The 10,871-nt window shown below is 29.0% G+C and overlaps 2 non-coding genes across 2 annotated transcripts; one reads left to right on the top strand and one right to left on the bottom strand.

Moving 5' to 3' along the window:
- Positions 1-3,149: 3,149 nt before the first annotated feature.
- On the bottom strand, positions 3,150-3,231 carry trnas-uga (transfer RNA serine (anticodon UGA)). The gene has a single exon. It is a non-coding gene; the product is annotated as a tRNA-Ser (tRNA).
- Positions 3,232-5,097: 1,866 nt separating this feature from the next.
- Positions 5,098-5,179, top strand: trnas-uga (transfer RNA serine (anticodon UGA)). Its single transcript has one exon. It is a non-coding gene; the product is annotated as a tRNA-Ser (tRNA).
- The last annotated feature ends 5,692 nt before the right edge of the window (positions 5,180-10,871 follow it).

The following is a 10,871-nucleotide window of genomic DNA, read 5'->3' as shown; positions in this document are numbered from 1 at the left end:
GGTTTTCGGATGCCGAGAATGCTCAACGTCGGAATAGAGATTTGAAAAGAGAAACAACCATTTTGATTAAAGCTTTTCAATAAGATTAATCATAAAGTTCTATTTAAAAATAAAATTATTATGAAATCTCTGGCTATGTTCTGAAGCTATTAAAATGTAATTTAAGCATTAGAAATCAATTTATTAATTTTGACGTGTTGTCGCAATCAAAATTGTTAGATATAACATGCGAAGTATTTTTTTTTTTGGTTATTAAGGTACTCCCAGAAGTCCTTTAGGTCTTATCACAGGGCGCCGCGGAGGAGCATTTAACTTGGAGGTTGAGTCTGTCCTAGAACCTCTATTTCTTACTTACATTAAAGATCACTATGAAGCATCTAGTTTAGTGACTATCATTAGGGGGAACCCCCCTTACTATTATATTAGTTTTTTTTCATTTGGTGACTGTTTGTTGACGACATGAATATTTTTTTATCTCATAGAAACATAACGACATTATTTCATAGCATGAAGATAGAATTAATTAAAGTTTATGAATGGTTTAAACTAAGTAAACTTTCTCTTGACGCTGAATCAAAAAAAGAGTCTATTTTTCTTCTATACAATAAAAACATCTATCAAATCAATTGCTTGCTCTTTTTATAGATGACATACAAATTAAAAAAGTAACAGTTACTATTTTTTTGAAAGTTTTTATTGATGAAATCTGACATAGAAAAGACACATTGAAAATTGTCTTCTAAAATTTCCAAAAGTATAGGAATAAGATTTAAAACAAAAAACATGCTAAATAAACATACTTGAGTTCAGCTATACCACTCTTTTATTCTTGCCATCTAAACTATGCTACAGTTGACTCTCGATATCTCGACTACTCGATATTTCGAACTCTTATGCACCTAGAACTTTATTTCCGGTCCCTCGCGCACATATTTTAGCCAAAAATCCTTTCGATATCTCGAACTCATGGTATCTAGAACTTTTTTTCCAGTGTCCCGACAGTTCGAGATATTGAGAGTCAACTGTAATGGCATAAACATTAGGTGTGTGGCCGTAGCGCAGTGGTTAGAGCGCTTGCTTTAGAAACAGAAGATTCAGGTTCAAAACGAGCTCTGGACATATTTTCGCGTCACGGTAAGCAGGAGACATGAACTTCCTGGTTAAATGCACTTCCGCGGTGCTTTGTGATAAGATTGTTAGGTCTCCATGGGGCACCTAAATAAAAAAATAAAAATAAAAAATAAAAAAACTAGTAATGCGGCTTTGAGTAGTGTTTACAAAAGTAAATTAGAACCACTTTTTCGCCAACAGAAACATGTTGCAAGACAAATTGAAATACTTTTCTTAAATTTTAACTTCTATAATTTTTATACAATTCTTAATAATAAAGATAAAAATAAATTAATTGCAAAAATATTCAATACACGGTTTTCGATATTCCCGAAATCTTGGATAAGGGAACTGTAAAGTACTACATGGTTTGAATACAAGCACCACAATGCAATGAAGTTCCTTTTATCAGTTACCTCTGGTTTTTTCATAAATTTTGTTTCAGAGGCATATACTGAAAGAATTTCAGATAAGACGATAACATTGGATTGTGGCTACCTCACTAAATTTCTTCCTTATCATCAATTATGGCTGATAAAGGTTTTAATGTTGCTAGAAAGTGTGCTGCTTATATAATTACCTTTATTTCCCCACCTGGCAAATGAGGAACTTTTCAAATGGTACCTGAAGAAGTAGTAAAAACAAGTAATACTGCTAAACTTAGATATCTCATTAAACAGATAATTAGAAGAATGAAAACTTTTCCGAATTGGACAAGAATTTCCTATATCACTTCTTAACTGTCTTGATGATATCATCATAATTTGTACAGCACTTTCGTATTTTAAATAATTTATCATGAAATAATACTATCTTATAATAAAACATAATTTAATCGTTGCTTCAAAGTATATGTATATATGTATATATATATATATATATATATATATATATATGTATATATATATATATATATATATATATATATATATATATATATATATATATATATATATATATATATATATATATATATATATATATATATATATATATGTATATATATGTATGTAAAATCAAAGCTTGTACTTATGATTTTTTTTTAAAACTTCTACTTGTAGTTTTGTTTTTCAGCAACGATATATATAGTTAGTGATTAAGTTGAAAAGTATTCAAGCATATTTGTAATTGTATTTTTGTTTCATAAAACAAGAAGTAGTTTATATATTATAACAAAATAATAACACTGTCATTATTTTTCACGCTTAATTTAATAGAATCTTTTTATATCCTGTTGCTCCTAATCCTTTGTTTGAAGTAAGAGTTTTCTTTATAATAAGTCAATTTATGGTTTACTATATAAAACAACAAGAAAGGTTTTTTATCTACTTATAAATCTTTAATAGGCTGAGGGGGCGGGGTGAAACAATAATATCCTGGGTCTAATTAACAGGCTGGGAAGGATATTAAAGACCTGAAAGCGAAGTTGTATAATTATGACTTAAGTAGAAGCCTTCTTCTTGCTGACTACATATCTCTCATTTTTTACTCAGGATATTCTACATCCAGAAATAAATATCCTGAATCGGATAGAATATCCTAGCATATTTGATGCCAGTACTGACTATATATGCATCATTGCAATAATTTGTTAAGTTGTTGCTTTTTTTATTTATTTAGGTCCTTCCAGAAGTTTTAAGGGTCTTATCACACAGCACTGAAGAACAACACTTAACCAGGTAGTTCAAACCTCATTCTTTACAAATGAATTGGTAAGTAAGGAGGCGTGAACTTCCTTGTTAAATTCTACCCAAATAATCTTAAATTTGATCTAAATGTAGATTTTTTACGTACTGGTATAAAAGACTTAAATCCAATCACACTAAATAGTTTAAAGTCATCAATAGATTGTGTTGGAGAACTAAAGTTGTTATTATTACTCATTTTTATTAGATGCTTTGCATGTGTTTTACAGCGATAATCGGTTTGTTTACTCGAAATTTTTTGTTCAGTATATATTTTGTATGACAAAAGTTGAGTTTCGAAAACCGTGTACATAGTCGATCTTTCCTAAATAAAAGTAAAAGTGATTTCATCATCGCTGCGAGTAGGGTTCGAACCTACGCGGGAAGATCCCATTAGATTTCAAGTCTAACGCCTTAACCACTCGGCCATCGCAGCTCTTCTATTTAACTCAATTTTTTTGATAATTTAATTTTTAAGTTTACAATGCTATTAGAATTTTTAATAAGGACATTTTACAAGGCATTTTAAATGTTAAATACAAAATTTTAGATACAGGTCTTTAGAATTTTTCTGAGTAGCAACAACATATATAAAGTTTTTCTTAGTTGTTATTATTTGTATATTTTTGATAGAATGAAATAAATATTATGATAATTGAATCGTTGATTTAAAAATGATAAAACCAAGATAAAGATGTCTAAGTTAGGGTTTCTCAAACGGGATCCCGGGATCCCGTTTTCCCGCGATCCCGTGGAAAAAAGTGGCAGCGGGATTTCCCGGGATATCACTCTTCTATCCCGGAACATAATTTTTTTTAACTTTTCGTATGATGACTGTTTGAACTAATTCGACCAAAAATAAGAAAAATACTATAGCATTTAGTTGTGTTTTGTGTTCATCTCTTATATTGTGTTGGAGAACTAAAGTTGTTATTATTACTCATTTTTATTAGATGCTTTGCATGTGTTTTACAGCGATAATCGGTTTGTTCGCACAACAAGAAATGTTATTAAAACTATCTTAAATTGTCTAATTCAAGTAATGCATTGCAGTTTGTAATGCAATGTTTTCTTTTTTCTCGTTGTTATAAAATATGAGGAAAAAAAAAAGATTTCCTGCGACAAAAACAGTAAGTTTAATTTTTAAACTTCTAAATTATTGTAAAGTTAAACTTTTTCTGTATTGAATTATTGAAACATTTAATAATTCTTGTATTTAAAAAACGGTAAACAAAGACATATAAAGTCATGCGTAAGATAACATATACATGTAAGAAATATTTCTAACTTTACCTTTAGTTGTTTCGCGATTCAATTTATTTATACCATTTCAATTGTAAGTGGATCGAAAGCACGGCAGTATTTTTGTAAAGAAAAATCACGGACTTCATTTGGCAGTATGTGATATTCTTTACAAAAAGTCAGACTCTTCAGCAAAATATATTGAATTTGAATCGCAGTTTACGATTAGTTTGATGATGTATTTGACTGTAATGATGATCATACAGCTCAACAGGCGTTACGTTTATTGATGATTTACAAAATAGCGTAAATATAGCCTTAAAAATTTAGATGGTTCGAAAAGTGATACGAATGTTCCGCAAATCACCTCTTAAAAATGACGTTTTACAAATGTACGTAGAATCTATGTTTCATAAAGTACTGAAGCTGATTATATGTCAAAACAAGGTGGAATAGACTGCAATGCTAGAAATGTTCCTTAAACATAAAAACATGTATACTAAAGGCAATGATCGATTTATAAGAAGTTCTGAATATCTCCGAAGATGAATATGCAATTATGAACGCCATAACAATTTCTCGGCAACCGATAAAAGTTGGAATAGAAAGACTTGGTAGAAGTAATGCTACTCTACTTGACTCAGATGGTGTAATGATATTCATTATAGACGATTTGGCGGAGAGAAAAAAGTTTGATAGCTTATAAACTGCTTCAATCTGTGCAGCAGAGAATTGAAGAATGCAGAAATGCCAATTTAATTGGACTACTAAAATTTTTAAACAACGCAATTAGTTATAATGAGGAATTATATATCAACTTCAAACTACTCTTACCGTCAAACTTCCATTACAAGCAGCAAAAAAAATTTACGAGAAATGAGAAACCCTAATTTGGGACAACTTTTGCTAGATATTACTCAGGATCATATAAGCTTAAAGTTAAAAACATCAAGAAGCCAAAAGTTCTTCTTGAATACCTATTACGAGTGGTAAATTTAATTTTAGATGTAAAAGTTTAAAACAATTTTTTTAAATTTTATAATTAATTTGTAATCATAGTGCTGCGATGGCCGAGTGGTTAAGGCGTTAGACTTGAAATCTAATGGGATCTTCCCGCGTAGGTTCGAACCCTACTCGCAGCGCAATTTTTAACACACTTTTAAACGAATATTTTTATAATAAAAATATAACTATATTGCAATATAGAGTAAAATAGAGATGAGTTGTTCTCACAATTTTTAAAAATGTTTTAATCTTTAGACGCTAAATTTTTTAGGTTTGCCCACTCAGCGTGCAGAATTTTCGGCTAAAGTTGTAGGTATATTAAACATAAAATTTTGTTGTTATCGTAATGTTTGATACTTCAAGTAAAGTTTTTCTGAAAGGCAAATGAGTATATTTACATAACTTATATAGATTGACACCACACCAATCAAAAAATTTATACAGTGTTGGCCTAAAAAACTTTTTTTTTAAGAAATATTTTACATAGTACTTTTTTCAATAGATTTGTAAAAAAAAAACAGGCGGAAACATTTATTTAGGTACCCAGTGGGCACAGGACATAAAAAAGACGTCTTTTAAACGTCTTTTGAACGTTTTGGACGTCTTTTGAACGTTCAAAAGACGTCTTATTTAGGTCCTGTGCCCACTGGGTACACTCTCGCGGAAAGTGTGGACATAAAATTCCACACTAAGTGTAGAGGCCGTAATTTGCACAATTTTGTGGAGTTATTATTTCATAAAATGCTAGTCGAGTGTAAATTTTATAAAAGCTAAAACATTGCACATTAACGTGGAGTAAAATAATGCGCAAGAAACGCGTGATATAATTTAAGCCGCAAATTCAAGCATTTTAAGAGTTACAAAAGTAATAGTTATTTTCAAGAAATTTGCATATGTTAAGAATGTTTATATGTTATCTTTGCCATAATGATTATAATAATATTTCTGAGTTAAGGGTTAATTAGCAAGACAACCTACAATTATCTATACCAATATGTTATCGTCAGGATAAGTGCAAAAGCTCGTTTTCAGTTTTGTTTAATTTTATTAGACATTTAAATTCGTATCACCAAATAAATACAGTGAGAGTTAGTGAAACAGCTGAGTTAATTGAGTTGAGAAGAAACACCAGAAAGTTTATTTGTGATAATTAGTCTCCTTCTATTAATCAAGACAAGATTCATCTTCTAATCTAGATGTTGTTTCGTCTGTAAATAGTTTAGATTTTTTGCAGGATGTTAAAGCTGAAGGAGCATCATTTGTAACACAACTTTGTGCAAATAGTAGCATACATTATGGTATAATACCATCAATTGTCCTGTCATATAATAATAATATGGCTGGATCACTATCATGTTATTTTAAAGAAGATTTAATAAAAGTTTATTATTAGCTGGTATTGATCGTGCAGTTATTGACTAAATTATTATAATTATTATTAAAATTTAATGAAACTTATAATGCATAATACACAATAATGCATAAAAATCACAATAATGCAAAAAAGACTTTAAAAAAACTTGCAAAAATCGACTATTCTTTGAACGAAATGCAAATTATTATTGTGTAAAAATCATAATACGTATATAATAATACGTAAAAAAAACAAACAAACATTAATGCATAAAAATTAACTTTCGTCGAGCAAACCCACAAGCACTTTTATAGCCGTTCTCTTATAAAATAGAATTAATTCTACATTTGTGTGGAATAACAAAAAGTCTACGACTGTGTAAAATAAGTCCACAATTATGTGTAGGAGTGAAGACTACACACTGATGTGGACGAAAGTGTGGAGGAAAACTCCACATTTTCCGCCAGAGTGTAATAAGATTAAGTTTTTTAACATCCCATTTTTAAATAGAATAAAACATATATTAAAGCACTTTTATTTTTTTCACATTTTGAAAAATTTGTGGTTATAGTTTTGGCAGAACTATGAGGAAATATTTAAGGAAACAAACAAAGTACCTTGTTGCCAAGGCCGCCGAGAGAGAGAGGCAAAAGGGGCATGTGTCCCCTGGGCGCCAAGATATTAGGGGCGCCAAAAAATGAAAGACTATAAAAAATTATAATGAGACTTTAAACAAAATTTGACGAGAGACATAAAAAATCATTATGAGATTTTAATAAAAAAGTAAAAAAATTGTTTTTACGGATGAAGTTATGAAATTTACCTGATGATGAGCATATTAACTTAATTTGTTTATATTACAAAAGGTTATTAAAGTTTTAAATAATTAATTTCATTAACGAATTATTAAAGAAAAAAGTTATTTAAAACTATAATATAACCATCAGAATTTGTCACAGAGCACCGCTGTTTAAGAAATTAGAAGGTAGTTAAAAGCCAATTTAAAAAAAAGCCCTTTTACAATTTCTCACTAAACTTAGCATATTATTTTTAAAAATGATCTGTTTAAAACCTCAACTAATCAAAGGTTACCTAGAAAATCAGCACTTTTAAAAAAATTCGTTGCAAACCGTCGAAATAGTATCAGTGCAAAATGTAATTGATTTACCTACAGCAAACTCTTTTAAAAGTATTTTCATGACACAACTTTGGCTGTAGAAATGTCAATCGTCAGCATATAAAAGCCTACTGTTGCTTCTTTCATCAATATTAAACTTTTTATGTATAAGTTTCATTGATTATTGTAATCAATAAATAAAAATCTAAGATCTTTATGCTTTCCCGTTCTTGCTTTACAGACACCAGACAATCATATCAGATTGTCGCTATGAAACTAATTGTAAAATGACCACAGGAATTTGCTGCATCCTCCAAAATAATGCCCCATGATGAGCAGATGACTGGTCGTGGCAATAAAATAAAATTTTTTGTAAAGCGAATGATAATAGCAAAAGGTATTTACTTCAATTTTATATTTGGGAAACTCGCAAAAAAAAAATTTTTTTTGCGAGTTTCCCAAATATAAAATTGAAGTAAATACCTTTAACGTTGCGCTTTTCCATTTTATTCAACAAATTTAATTAAAAATTGGGATTGTAAAAACTTTTTCGCGAAGACTCTCATTCATCTGGTTAAAAGATCAAGAACCAGTAAAATGTAAAGCTTGAAATATAATACAACTTTATAGATGATATTTCGCATCTCAATAGCTTGAAGTAATCTATATTTTTTATGCCAGTATCTGTCGCATAAGGTGAACGACCTTTAAGTAAATAAAAATTGATATAAAAAATGATTGTTTGGGCCACTTTAAAACAAGAGATTTAAGTACGTTTATCGGGTATAAATCTAGAAAATAAACTCGGTCGTAAGATAACATAATAATAATAATAATAATAACAATTTTTGCTTGTAAAAATCCATTAAAAAAAAAAGTTTTTTCAATATTAGTTTCAAAGAATCTGCTTATTAATCCTAATCAGTGAATGTGTGGTAATAGTGTTATTTAATCCAGTTTTGATTAAATTTTCATGAAAATAAGCATGTAAATTAACTGTTTTAGAAATAAAAACATTTAAAGGAAGTTCAATTATACAAGTTATCAACTTGTATAATTGAACTTCCTTTAAATTTAAAAATATGCATGCTTATAGGGGAGCCTAATTGCTAATATGCCCCGGGCGTCATGAAAGCTCTCGGCGGCCCTGCTTGTTTGAAAATATATTGTATATACACTAAGAACATGAGAATACATTTCTATTGATTTTCTATACGATGTTTTGTCCAGTGCCGGTTTTAGCAATACCAGCGATCTGGGCGAGATTTCTACGGCGCCCCTTACTCAATACAACCCCATACAAAAAAAAAGGCAAAGGGTAGGGAAGTTGGAGCACAGTGGATTAGATTTCTTTATTTTTTAAGTTGAGCAAAAGTTAGAATATGTGTTATTTATTTTTTCAAGGCGAAAGGATTGAGATATGTAAGTCCTTCATGATAATAAATCACTAAAACCCAAATACTTAATATCTAACGACTCACAGAAAGGTTTAAAGTGAGTTGTGTTACGTTATTCTTTGTACCCCAGTACTGGGGTACAGTAAATCAATTAACACAACTGTGAATTAATGATAGTGAATAAGGGCATAGCCAAATAACTATGAGCCTGAGGGTGTAAAGACACTCTACACGAATTGAGAAGAAAAAAAAAGAATTTTATTAATAACAAAACTTAAAAAGGTATCAAAAATTTTAAAAATTATTCAAAAATTATTATTCATAACTTCAAACTAATAAATTCATTTTCATATAGTTTGTTTGTTAAAAATACATAAATTTAATCTTTAAGATCATTAATGGGACATAGTGAATCAACCTATTCACTGAATCCCGATTCACTGCGCCCCACTATAACAAATTAAGTTTAAGTCTATTTTCTTGGGACATGAGTGTTGCTAAAAGAAAAGTTAAACTACAAAAAGGAAGCACAAATATAATTATTCTGAATTAAAGACTTCAACTTTTAAAATTATTTCAACCATGATCTCCATAACAAACATAAGTAAGGTAAGAAAATTTACTTTAGTTCGCTAATAACGAAAATTACCTACCAAAAACCGGTAGTCAAAAATTATGAGGTAACAACTATAAATAAAGATGGCTGATATATGAGTACATAAAATGATTACATTACCAAGATGAACAAAATTCTAATCTTTGAGAAAATGCCTGCTATTCACTGTGCCCCTCATTCCCTGTACCCCAACATCCCCTATAATTAAATAACCAATTAGTAAAATAAATAACTAATTATTAAAAAGAAATTGAAAACCATTCTGAGAATTCATATATATACCATTAAAAAGCTCAGTGGCACTGAGCTTTTCAATGGTATATATATGAATTCTCAGAAAATCTATAGTGAAGTTTATATATATATATATATATATATATATATATATATATATATATATATATATATATATATATATATATATATATATATATTTACTAAAATATACATTTAAAAAAATGATAAATATGGCAATTACGCTTGTTGAGATTCAAAAAAAATAAAGGAAATGTTTTCAAATTAAAAAAGAAGCTATAGCAATGTTTATAGAATATAAAAAAGAGCAACATTATTGAAAGAACATGAAAATATTGTTATCGATATATTAAGTGCAAACGTAAAGATAATCAATGAAAGACTAGACAAAGTTGAACAAAAATTTAACGACAACGCTAGCAAGATATTAGTTAAAGATGTAGACGATATGAAGTCTAACTTAAATTTCCATGATGAGTTTCTTAATTTTGTCATTAATTGAACAAAAAATTGAACGCTCAAAAAAAGATACATTGTTAAGTGAAAAATTCAAAGAAAAACACAGAAAATTAGAAAATAGATCCAGAAGAAAGAATCTACTAATCGATGGATTGCCAGAAAACGATAAAGAAACCTGGAATGAAATGGAAGATAAAGTTCAATCGTTTTTCACAAATAAGTTAGAATTAACTGGAGGTAATATTAAGCGTCCTCATCGAACTGGATTAAAAAAAGATGGAAGGCCCAAAAACAATTGTATTAAGTTTGTTAAGGTTTAAGGACAAAATAAAGATTCTCCAAGAATCCTTCAGACTCAAAGGAACTAACACATACGTGAATAAAGACTTCTTCCTTGAAACTGTAGATATAAGAAAAAGATTATTGGCTGATGCAAAGGAAAGACGGTTAAACGGTGAAAATGTTTATGTCAGGTATGACAAAATTATTGTTTCAAAAAACTCTTTTTTTAAACTTAGTGAAAAAAAATCAAACGAAAATTAACATATTTAAATAAATATTTTTATAATATATATATTTTTTTTAAATGGCGGAAAATAATACAAATTAATTATTTTAATGTAAATGAAGC

This window comes from Hydra vulgaris, chromosome 03, assembly GCF_038396675.1.
Source record: "Hydra vulgaris chromosome 03, alternate assembly HydraT2T_AEP".
NCBI classification, from domain to species: Eukaryota; Metazoa; Cnidaria; class Hydrozoa; order Anthoathecata; family Hydridae; genus Hydra; species Hydra vulgaris.
This window is presented reverse-complemented; position numbering and strand designations above follow the sequence as displayed.